Source organism: Gavialis gangeticus, unplaced genomic scaffold (genome assembly GCF_001723915.1).
Source record: "Gavialis gangeticus isolate Ggan-Ray unplaced genomic scaffold, GavGan_comp1, whole genome shotgun sequence".
Lineage (NCBI taxonomy): Eukaryota > Metazoa > Chordata > Crocodylia > Gavialidae > Gavialis > Gavialis gangeticus.
In genome coordinates this window covers 53,549,961-53,562,018 of record NW_017729025.1, presented here as the reverse complement: position 1 = coordinate 53,562,018, position 12,058 = coordinate 53,549,961, and the positions used below count along the sequence as shown (strand labels likewise).

The window sequence follows — 12,058 nt, the reverse complement described above, 5'->3', positions numbered from 1 at the left end:
GTTCCCTGGAACAAAGTTAAGATTAGAGATTTGTGATTGAAAAGGCCTCTTGAGACAGCCAGTCCATCCCAGCCCCTCCACTGTCAGCCAGCACTGGATCAATCATTCCCAGCATCCAAAGAGGGCGCAGATGGGAGGAGAGATGTAAAGTGGAGGAAGGGTGCCAGTTGTTTATGCATCGATATGCATGCACACACACACTGGAGTGGGCTCTGCACTGAGGGCATCTTTCCTCTTGTGTCTGCAGAGATTTCCAACTGCAGCTGTTGTGCCACAGAGTTTCCCAGCTCAGAGGCCACTCCTGGGAAGTTTAACAGGACATGGTAGAGGGGTGGATTTACAAAACCTTTTGCTGTGCAGGATAGTCCTTCACTCAGCCAAGCAGAAGCTGCTGCGTCTGCCCTTGGAATAGTTCTGCTGTTTGCCTGCAGCGTGACCCCTTCCAGCCCTGGATCCAGCTTCTGTCTCCATAGGTACGTGACAGTTATAGGAGGCTTTTGTCTGTGTGTGGTTTGTGTGTTCAAGCAGGCAGTTCTCTTTTCCATGTTAACGCAACTGAATCAAGGTTTCCAAAGCATACTCTGGCCAGCCTGTCTGGTTAGCAGAAAAAGGTACTTGGGCCTCTTCAAATCAGGGTGTGCCTATGTGAGGGTGAAAGGGGGTGGGGGTGGTGAAGCAATTTTTAATCTTGAGACTGCAACAGCCTTTTAATATGTGGTTTGTGTCAGGACTTCAGTTAGTGGGTGTCGGCTTGGAGCTGTCTGCATGTTCAGTACAGAGCCCTGTAAGATTCCCAGGTACTTTTCATCTCAAGGCATTGGGGAGTCAGTTCCAATGGTCCATGGCCCACAGTAGCTTATAGCAGGAAAGCGGGCAGTAGCTGTCTTTCTCCCTGCACTCCCTCACTCCACCTGGTTGAGCTGCTGAATGAAAGGCTGGGGGTAGAGACTGAAGGTAGTTGGGGATATCTGAGGTTGGGCACAAAGTGGGGCTGATATAGCTACACGGAGGAGAGAGATTCTTTCTGCAGACTGATGGTTGTGGAGAGCACCTGTCTGTGATGTTTCATTGAGATCCTGAGCATTAGGCCAGTTGTGCTGATGTGGCCTGAGGTGGGGTAGAGTTCTTCTTGGCTCTGACAAGACCTTTTCTACCATAAAGCAGGAGACTTGGCTACCCTCCTGTTCATAAGCAGCCCACAGGAAACCTAATGAAGCAGCTTAGGTCACCAGTGATTGGGCTGCATCCTCTGTGCGTTTCCTCTCTCACATTTCATTCCTCCTCTTTCTACTTTGCAAATCAGACCTGAGCCCTCTTTCTCCCCTCCACGCTGTTTTCAGACTGATCTAGCTCTGCTTTTGTTACTTCTTTTCTGGAGATCAACCCCCTTCACTCTGTAGCTTTCATTTCCAGGGATAATAGGGGTTTCTTGTGCTGATGTGACTTTTTGTGTACTCTCTGATAAGGGGTAAGGTATTCAGCCCCTTTTTGAGAAGCACTTGAAAAACAACATATATTTCGCTTGTTGCTGGTTCCCAGATTACCCAGGCCTTTTTAAAAAATCCAGCATCTTCCTGTAGCTGCGCATTCTGTTAATTGGCTGTTCCCAGGGTTGTGAGAGGCAGAGTTACCCCTTTTGCTTTCATTAGAATGGGCTCTGAATCTTGCCAGATCCCCAGCTGCAGAAGACATTGATTTCTACTCTTTATTGGTTCCAGCATTACATGGAAGCCCTTTGCTCCCAGCCTCCTCTAGCAGGTTCTGAAGTCCTGCCTCAGAGCTGCCAGATGGATGCTGCTGGTATTTTCCTTTTATTTTGCACTCAAGAAAAGCATGCATCTCCAATGTCAGGAACTGCTCTGACTGGATGGCAGTGGGGGTTGCATGTCATCAAATCCTTATTAGCCATGCCGTTTGGATCTAAGTATCCACATCACCCATTCTAATGCTTATGTAAAGCACTAGAAGGGATTGGAAGCAGGAAAGAATGAAAAAGGAGAGAAAACATTTGAACATGCTTATCTTCCTCCCTCCCCCTCCTCTCCTTGCATTTGTGTACTTGAGTTTCATTTGGCCAGACCATGCTAACTGGAAGGTGCTGCTCTCCCTTGCCTATTTAGGGATACCATGCTGCCCCACTGCTCAAACTAGACGTGTCTTGGGGTTAAATAGAGCAACTTTGGGCTCCAGAACTCCTAAACCATAACTTTCACCAGCACTACATTTTTGGGGCCAAGTTCATGTCTGTATGAGTTTGCTCCCCACCCAGAAGCTAAAATATATTGCTGCTCTCTGCTGCTGGGCTTAAGAAATCTCATCCCCCTGAGTTGTTAATTCCAGTCTGGAATTTCCCTGTCCCTATCCTGGATGAGCAGACCTCACTGACATGGGCTGAGCAGGTGGGGAATGCTGCTTTGTCTTGCTTTCTCCCTTTGAAGCATGAACCTGGGATCACTTTTCAGAGGAGAATGATCCAATCAGGATGTTGGGCCATGCCTTCATCACTGATATTTTAACACCATTTCAGCCGTACCTCTGTTACTTCCTATTTGGGTTTTCAGTGAGAAGGCTTCCATTAGCACAGTCCTGAGACTGCAAGATGCCCTTCTACTAGATAGGCTTTGACAACACAGGGATGGACAGAATGGACCCAGCTGACGAGGTCAGACTCATACAAGTGGGCAAAGTCACCGAATGTACTCCATCTCCTGGGGCTGTTTGCTGCTCCTGTCCCTGATGTTTAGACGGTAACATTGCCCTGAAGTAACTCAATGAGCAAGGAACATGGAAAGACCTGTGATGAGAGGGAGAGGGATTTGCAAAGCTGGTCTTGTACGGGATGGTCTGATGCAACTTGCCTTTGTGCAGAGGCTTTCATGAGGACACCTGACATGGTTGTGCGCTAAAGCATGACCAAGGGAAAATGAGGCTGAGGCTAGAGCAGGAGTGGGCAAAATACAGCCCACAGGCTGGATCTGTGCTGCTAAGTCATTCTGTCCAGCCCATGGGGCCCCTAAAGAATTTAGAAAATATTTATCTGCTCCTGGCTGCTTGTCAAAGATGACAGGAGCCAGGGGCAGTAAGATCCAGGGGGAGCCTCAGCAGGAACCAGCAGCCCAGCCCCAGCCCACCCCCAACCATTTGCCTGCCTGCCTGCCTGCCCACACTGCTCCAGCACCACGTGGCTCCTGGCTGCATCACCAGATTGGGGAGCATGGGGCCTGCACTGGTGCCCCAGGATGGAGGGGAAGGTGTATGAAGAGACTGTGTGTGTGTATTTGTAGGGTGAGTCCCACGCACACACCCCACCATACACATGCACCCACACCCCCCTCGTACTGCCATACGCACAGACTCCCATACCCACACCCCTCACACACCTCAGCCACCCTCCCCCCACACAGCCCCCCCACAAACTCCATATCTACCCACATCCCACATATCCACACGCATACCTACATGCTCCCTCACCCCACACCCATTCACCCCCCACAGGCATACCCACACCCTTCCCCACATACCCACACACCCAAAGCCCACCACAAACCTATACCACCACCCCCCCCCACAAAATACCATGATAAGGCTTCATTTTAAGCTATTATATGCAATCACCTCTGTGTACACTACACAAACACATGTAAACCAGGACAAAAATATTTGTTGAAATCAAATTAATGAATGTTTTAGATGTTTGCTTTTTAGAATATAATTTGGTATTTTTCTGGTTCCAGCTGGCAAAACCCCTTGCTGAAAGGAGTACTTCCTAGGGCAAGGGGAAGGACTTCTGGTGGCAAAGGTCAGGGGTATGGGGACGGGACTTCCCATCACAAGATGGCGACCAGGGGGTTGGGCACCTGCTTGCCAAAACTCGGTAAGTGGCTCTCAACCCAAAATAATTGCCTGCCCTTGGGCTAGAGGGAAAAGAGGTTTGAGATGAGCAGGGAGACACATTGAGGCTGCAACAAGGTATGTAGAGCCTGTGTGAGCTCTGCGGGGCAGGCTCTCATTCCAGCATGAGAGAACCGTACAGAGTCACGCAGAGCCTGGTGGCAGAAGGGATGAAATGGAAAGGGGCATAGAACAAGAGAGCTCTGGGAAGTTGTGGAAGTCAAGTCCTTGGAGCTTTTTAAGTGCAAGGAAGTCAGTTTTGAGTTGTGCCCTGAAATGATCCTGGAGCCAGCAGTGCTCTTTGAGTAGCAGGACAATCTGACTCCACTTCTGTGTATGTTTGTTGGAAAGGAGGCAGCAGCATTGCACAGGTGATGGAGTCTGGAGACCCTGGGCTCAGGAGGCCACAGAGAAAAGAGGTGTAATAGCAAAGCAAAGGGACTGATGGTCTGGCTGAGATTCCAGCAGAGTTCAGACGATGGCATAATCAGATGCTCAGATAAAGAGTGTGCAGGGGGAGGGTGAAGGTAGATACCATCAAAGCAGTTCTTGGTGGGACAGCTGCAGCTGGATTCTGGGTCTGATGGTGCATCCTGGTCAGTGGAGCCCTCCAGAGGGGATGTCATGAAATTCCATTGAGATGCTTGAAAATCCCGAGTCACTCAGGCATCGGGTCTCTGTTCAGGACTTGCTGGACAGAGCAAAGTCCCAAGCGCTTCCTGGTGTGGTGTGAGCTAATGTTATTGGTGGCACGGGGCAGTGTGAATGTGCTTCATCAGGACTATTGCCTAATGGACAGTGCCAGCTGGTTACTTCATAGCAGCTTCTGCTCAGCACATTTCCACACTAAGGAATAGGTTTTTCCTCCTGACACTGCTTTGGTGAACTGCAAGCTGCCAGCTGGTCTTGGCTGAAAGGAAGAAGCTGAGTTGCTGCCATATTGGCAGCTCTGCAGAGTCAGAGGGCCCAAAAAGGCCAGTCAGTCAGCATGCCTAGGAGAGCCTAGGAGTGTAGCAGAATATGTTGGTCCCTTCCGTAATCTCGACAGCCTTTTTTCTGGCAGGCCTTGGAGACAGCCCAGCTTATATGATTTCCAGATACCATAGAACAGAAACAACGGGCGCCTGGGAATGTGAAGGTGATTCAAGGCAATCGAGTCTTCAGCATGGGTTTGGGGTGAGAGGAAGCTGGAGTGCCTGCAAGGCAGGGCAATGTGGTTCCCTTTAAACACATTTTTCTTCTGAGGCAAAACTTGTTTAAACAGGTGAGCCCTTTTGTGCTTGGTGAAAAGGGAATGATGCCCTATTTATAAGTGGAAGAAGAGCCAGGAAGATTCCAGGAAACTCTGTAGAAGTTGGAAGGCGGGGAGTTGGTCTGAGAGAGGGAAAGGAGGCACTTGAGGATTTAGGGAGAAATGTGTTGGCCAGACTTGAGGGACCTATGTCTCGTGAGCTGGGCTGGAGTGTGGGTGTGGAACAGCCCCACACTCTGCCTCAGACACAGATTTAGCCCTCTCATGCATCCCCCCCCCACACACACAAACACACACATCAGTGTCTAGCAAAGACACCCCCAGGGTTCTGCCTCTAAGAAGTGAGGTGAATGGTGAAGGAGATGATGAAGAAGGCTCTAAGTCCCTGCCCCACAGCATAGTTTTGGTGGGTCATGCTTTGGGGAGTCCCTTCCTCCATCTCACTTTTCTTGAGTGAGAACTGGGTGTGGTGGGCATGTCTCTTCCTGCCTCTTTGAGCTCAAGTGCAGCAGAGGTCATGGTGACCCTCCTGGGCCCAAGCCGCGGCCCCCAAAGCTTGTGCTGAGCTCAGCACTGAGGTATCTTTCCCAGCCTTAGCTGAGTATCGATCCCGCCCTGTGTATTGCTGAGTCAGTGCAACCAGCTCAGGTTTCCGCACCTCCCCCTCCAGGGCTCGCTACAGATCTACAAGGTCAGACATCTGAGATTCATCTGTTCTTCCCAGTGGGTGGGGACGTTGTCCTAACTTTCTCATTACCTCCTTTCCCACATTCTGTTTCCCCACGGATAGAGTGACTCTCCTGGCAAGTATCTGGGAAAGAGTGAGGGTGGAAAAGAGCAAGGTAAATGTGAGAGCAGTGGTGGCTAGGGGGCAAAGCCTTGAATCTTGTGCCCATGAGCTAGTCCTTCAACCTTTTTGTGCCTCAGCTTTTTCTCTCTGCAAAATGAGGCTGGTAATCCTAATCGACCTTCCAGGGAGACTGTGATAAGAGCTAGTTAAATACTGCCAAAAAAGAGTAGTCTGTGACTAAAAGTCAAATGAATTTTAAAAGAATCTGCTTTGATGTTCTCCTTCTTTACCTTGGCTTTCTGTGTGTGTCCTAACAATTGAGTTGGCTGGCAAGGGCGTTCAAAGGAAAGCCATTTTTTAACCAGAGATTGGATGACATTCACATAGCAGATTTCATATTCAGAATTGCAAATCTGACTTTGCCTGTTACTGTTCATCCAGTCAGAAACAGGAGACAGATTTTGTGTCCAAACAAAACAGATTGGATATGGAATAGTCTCAACAAACCTATCGAAAGAGAGCTATGGATCAGGGGTGATTTACAGAAGTTGGCAAATCCCTTTGAATAACTTATCCGAGGAAATCACCATTGCTGAACACTTTGCAAACAAAAATAAAAACACAATATAATAAATACTTCATGCTGAATGATTTCATTCACTGTTTGATGGGACTTTGAGATCCTCCAATTATAGACAGCCAAGCAAAACACTGCTACTATAGTATGAAGAACACAAGATTTGTCCAATACAAAAATATCTGTATTATTTAAGAAAAACATAGGGTAGTCCCAGTTTTATATATAAATCAGATGTTTATTTTTATTATAGACACATATATATATACATGCTTAAAAAACTTATATAAAACTAAAACTTTGCCCTGTTTTAGCATTTTTCACCCAAGTATCCTTTGCCTTTCCATTGACATGTCCTTTTTTCAGCCCTCTCCAGCCTGATGCTCTATTTCATCCTCCTGCTGTGCTGTGTGGGTCAGGGAATGGTGACTTTGTCCCTTGTTTGCACTGTGTTTGACACAGTGATCTCCTGATCTTAACAACAGCTAAGCACCTCAAAGTACTTTGTGTATGTGAGGGAATGCACTGATGCCTGTGATGTCAGCCAGTGCTGTCCCCATTTTGCAGAGAGGGAAACTGAAGCACTGGGAGGCAGGGGGAACAATTTACCCAAGGTTACACAGTGAATCAGTAGTATAGCTGGGAATAGAAATTGGTCTCTTGATTCCATATGCCCTGCTTGATCTGTTTGAACACGATTGCTTGCTGATGTTATCTGCAATATATTTCGTCCCGAGAACTTAATGCATTCTGTATACAAAATAATCTAGCACATGCAAACCCTGAAACCACTCGCAATGTGGCACAGATTTGGTTTTATAGCAGGCAACAATGTACACAGTGGGAAGTAAAGCTTAATGGCATGACTGAAAAATTCAGGGGGGGGATTTAAGGAAGAAGAATCCTATGCAAATCCAAGTCACAAGAATTTAAGTTAAAATCAGTTTTCTTGTTGAGGCAGCTTAGAAAAGCCAGTTCCAAGATAAAGGGAGCTGGGACAGCTATGTGTTGTTCATCTGAACAGCTTTGAAATGGAGAAGTGAATGTCAAAAAGGCATTTTACTCAACCCAGCTTTTCCTTTTAAACAAATGCCTTCATCTCCTACACTAATGACCCATAATATTGCTGCATGCAATGCCATTATGAGACTGTTTTAGAGGCCTGAAGCATTGCACAATATTGACGTGAAAATTCATCTCATCTGTTCCAGTGGTAACCTTAACTCTTCCCAACAAGACGTCCTTATGCGGAGGCATGCCAAGCTCATTGAGAGCCTGGAGCAGGGTTATGTAGAACAGATGGGGAGTGAAGGGGAGGAGGAGACATAGATGAGGGGAAGAAAAGACTCTCCTCTGGCAGCAGTAGCCGCATGGGTGGGCTCCCTGGGAACTGACCCTACTGCCCTGTTTGTTCCCTCCTCCCCCTCTCCCAATACATGCATATTGGGAGCAGGGCTCTGCCTGCTCTGGCAAAGGCTCCCTGGTGGGAAAGAGGGGAGCACTATCATGCTTGCTTCACTTGGCCCTCTTCTGTTCCCCCCAGATATATTGCTTAGTGTGGCACTGAGGTGCAGGGCTGCCCCTGCCATAGCAAGGACTCTAGGAGACTATGTTGGTTCCTCCTCTTGGTCAGCACCTGGGAATGGTGCCCTGCTACCCTTACGCTAGTTACACACTGCTGTCCCTATGAACCCTTTTGACACATACTTACTAGTGATTATGATAATTTGCGGATCTGTAAATGCAGCCTATGATCAGTGATCTCTTGTGTCTTGAGGTCAGAGTTAAGGTGGTGGTTGGACCATATGAGATGAAATTTTCACATTTTTGCAGATAAAACATGTGAATGGTAAGAATCCTAGAATACTTAAACTGCCTTATTTTATTTCCAGCAACAATGTTGACAGTAAGACTGTACTTATGTAATTTACAGAAGAGTTTTGAGAGCTTCAGCAATCTGTACTGTAAGATGTCTGTGTGGGCATCTGGGGGAAAGGAAGGTGAATTGAGGACTGAATGATGGAGAGTGCTGTGATGGGTGTGTACAGGTTGTATGGAGGCAGATTTGAGGTTGGTTGAGTTGTAGTGGAACCCAGGGGAGGGGTGGTTGCTTTCTGTCTAAAGCTCCTTCTAGTCCATAAAACTGCAGCCATGAAAAGTATGATGAATTCATGGAACTGGGGGAGGCTGACTGGGGCAGGGATTGGTCTGGGATATACAGAGTTGAGTTTGGGGGTCTACAGGAAGCTTGTATTTTGGAGGCATGTGACCAGGAAAGCCTGGAAGGGAACAGAAAGCAAGATTTAGTGGAGGAATCTGCTGATGCTTCTTCAGCCAGGAGCAAAGTTAGTGTCCACTTAGATTCTAGCCTAGCTCTTCCTTTGGATTATTAGTTGGGACGTGTACAGTGTCTGGGACCGTACAGGGAAATATAGATCCCCAGCTACTCCCCTGGACAGCAGTGTCTTCTGTTCACCCCTCTTCCTGTGGCTGGATGTACCTGCTAGAAAAGTAAACATTGTTTCTGGAAATGGGTTGGGGAACTTGCTCTGGGAAGCAGGGCTGAGACTGGGAAGGGACTTGCAGGTTGCTAGGAGTCTCATTATTTATTTGTTGATGGTCCAGTGGCTCCCTCAATCAGACCTACTCTTCTTGCTAACAAAAAGGGGATGAATTATTTATCAGCTGAAAATGCCAGGTGGTGATAGCTCTGCTGTTTACAGAGGAAAGGGAGCGTGAGGAGGGAGGGAGATGGGCACACAGAGAATGAACAGATTGAGTGCAGGTCTGCAGGGAAATGCCTAGTCCTCCCTAGAGGCCCCTCACCTCAGTCTGGCCCTTGACACCTTACCAGCTTTCAGGAAAGGGTGTGGGAGCTTGTGTCTCTTGCAACCCAACGGTGTTGGGCATCAGAAGTAAGTTCCCCTGTTTCTGCTTCTCTTTTCTAAATCTCCAAACTCTTGTATTCATTCCTTTCCCCTGGGACTGCTAGTATCTTGCCTGCAGAATCCTGCTTCCCCAAACTCAGCTCTGCTTGGCATCCCTGGGTCAAAAAGAAAGTTCTGCCTGATGTGGGAAGGCAGTGAGGAAACAGGTGAGGGGAGACAGATATTTTGCAAGGTTTTACCTACACTCCTGATTCCCAGCCCCAGGAGTGACTTTAGGGTCAATATTTCATTGGGATCTCTGACTCTCCAACTAGGCACAACTTTGGGAAAAACTCTGTCTGTTCAAGGTGGTCTGGAACCTCTTGTGATGGAAAGCCGGAGTGGCTGTATCTTCTAAGGGAACCCCAAAGTTCCATTTGCAGGGAGCAACAGGGGTGACTCGGGGACAGGCACTGACACTCTACTGAGTCCCCTGCCCCAGGGGGATACTTGGTAGTGCTGTGCTGCAAGGATTGGTGGGAGTGATACAGGAGGAGGGGGAGGAATGCTTTTGCCATGCAGTTAATACTAGGGGTGTACTGATACATTGGCACTGATATAAAGAATATAGACTATATTGGAAATAGTTTCATAGTTGGTAGGGTCAGAAGCAACTGGAGCAGATCATCAAGTCCGACCCCCTGCCATGGCAGGAAAGAATGCTGGGGTCAAATGACCCCGGCAAGGTGATTATCTAACCTCCTTTTGAGGACCCCCAGGCTAGGAGCAAGCACCGCTTCCCTTGGAAGTTGGTTCCAGATCCTAGCTGCCCTGACTGTGAAGTAGTGCCTCCTGATGTCTAGCCTGAACCTACTCTCAGTCAACTTGTGGCTGTTATTCCTAATTACTCCTGATAGTGCTTGGGGGAACAGGGTCTCTCCCGTTCCCGGCTGGTCCCCCTTAGTAAGTTTATAGACAGGCACCAGATCCCCTCTCAGCCTTCTCTTGTGAAGGCTGAACAGGTTCAGGTCCCGTAGCCTCTCCCCGTAAGGCCTGCCCTACTGCCCCCTGACCGTGCGAGTAGCCCTCCTCTGGACCCTCTCCATGTTGTCCACATCCCTCTTGAAGTGCGGTGCCCAGAACTGGATGCAGTACTCCAACTGCGGCCTGACCAATGTTGCATAGAGGGGGAGGATCACCTCCTTGGACCTGCTTGTGATGTATCTGCGGATGCATGACAAGGTGTGGTTGGCCCTACTGACCGTGTCAGCCTGATGTGGCCCTTTAATTTGGCTGATAAATGCCTGTGTGTGCGCGCAGCCACAGCGCAGCACGTAGGCAGTGAGGACAGCCCAGCAGCTTGGAGAGTTGTGTGCAGCTAGTAAGTCTGTTGTGGTAAAAGGAGAGTAGGGAGGAAAGGGGCGTGGGGTGGCAGATCAACGTCCCCTACAGTGAGGGAGGGAGTGGGGTAGGTGCTGCCCAGCCAGGGCAGGTCAGGTGCAGGACCAAGCCGTGGGGCGGGGCAGGGCAGGGGGGGTGGCAGCTGCGGTGGCTGCTGCTGCATGCTGCTACTCAGGGAGAGGCTCATTTGGTTGCTTGTTCAGAGGCTCCTGCTACTGCTTCCACCGCTCATCCGGGAGGGCACAGGGGGACCCGTTTGCCCCCAGATCTGTGCAGGATGGGCTGCAGCTGCAGGCTGGAGCCAGGGGCTGTGTTGCACTGCACTCAGGGTTGGCGGAGAGGGCTATGGAGGAGGGGAGGGCTGCAGCCACCCCAAATTTTGTTGTAGCCCCGCCATAGCCTTCTCCCAGCACTGCTGCTGCCCACCCCAAGCACAGCACAGCCCCTGGCTGCAGCCCACCCGGCCCAGCACTTACAGATCCGGGGGCACATGCCCCCCCATGTCCTCCTGGATGAGCAGTGGGAGCCTCCAGGTGAGCGGCACGCAGAGGCAGGAGCCCCCCCCCCGGCACCCTGAACGAGCCATGGCTCCATCCCGTGCCCGTCCCACCCTGGCTGGGCAGCACCTGCCCTAGCCACAGCCCTTCTCCTTCCCTCACTGCAGGGGGCATTGTTCAGCCCCGCCCCCCATGCTCCTTCCCTCCCTCCCTCCTCCCCTTCCACCACAACAGACTTACCAGCTACATGCAGCTGTATCAGAAATCAGATTAGTATTGGCTGATATGCCTCCTTAAAAATCTGCTATTGGTATCAGCCCCCAAAATCTCTGTTGGTGCACCCCTAGTTAATACTATTCGCTATACTCCACCATAGTGCTCTATGCCACCAGGCATGCTGTGTTTTGGGTAAGATGTAAAACTTGCCCTCACGGCTGTTGCTCGCTGAAGCTCCGTGGGCACATCTTCCAGGCATCAGGGTGCTAGCTAGAACTTAAACATACAAAGAATAGTTACCAAATACAACAGCTGTCTTTCTTGGCAGTGCCTGACTTGGAGAAAGGCAATACCAAAAATGTCTTCCCCTTGCTGCACTGGCAATGTCTCCCTGCAGTGATTTCCAGCTGTTACCCTGTGCTACTTTTGGGTTTATATACTTTGGGTTGGCAGAAGGGCCAGCATACTTGTTCATATATGTATCTGTCTTGTGAAAAGAAGCAAAAAGCTTCCAGTTGGTCAGCATCTCCTTCTGAATCTGTTCATAAAAGTAAAGCCTGCACAAAT

General features: G+C 49.3%; 1 protein-coding gene across 1 annotated transcript in view; it reads left to right on the top strand.

Annotated features, from left to right (window-relative positions):
- The first annotated feature begins 238 nt into the window (after positions 1-238).
- TMEM63C (transmembrane protein 63C) overlaps positions 239-12,058 on the top strand; it is a 54,691-nt gene continuing 42,871 nt past the window's right edge. Inside the window, exon 1 of the mRNA XM_019518751.1 lies at positions 239-473. The gene's annotated coding sequence lies outside the window, so the exon portion shown is untranslated. The remainder of the gene's footprint in view (positions 474-12,058) is intronic.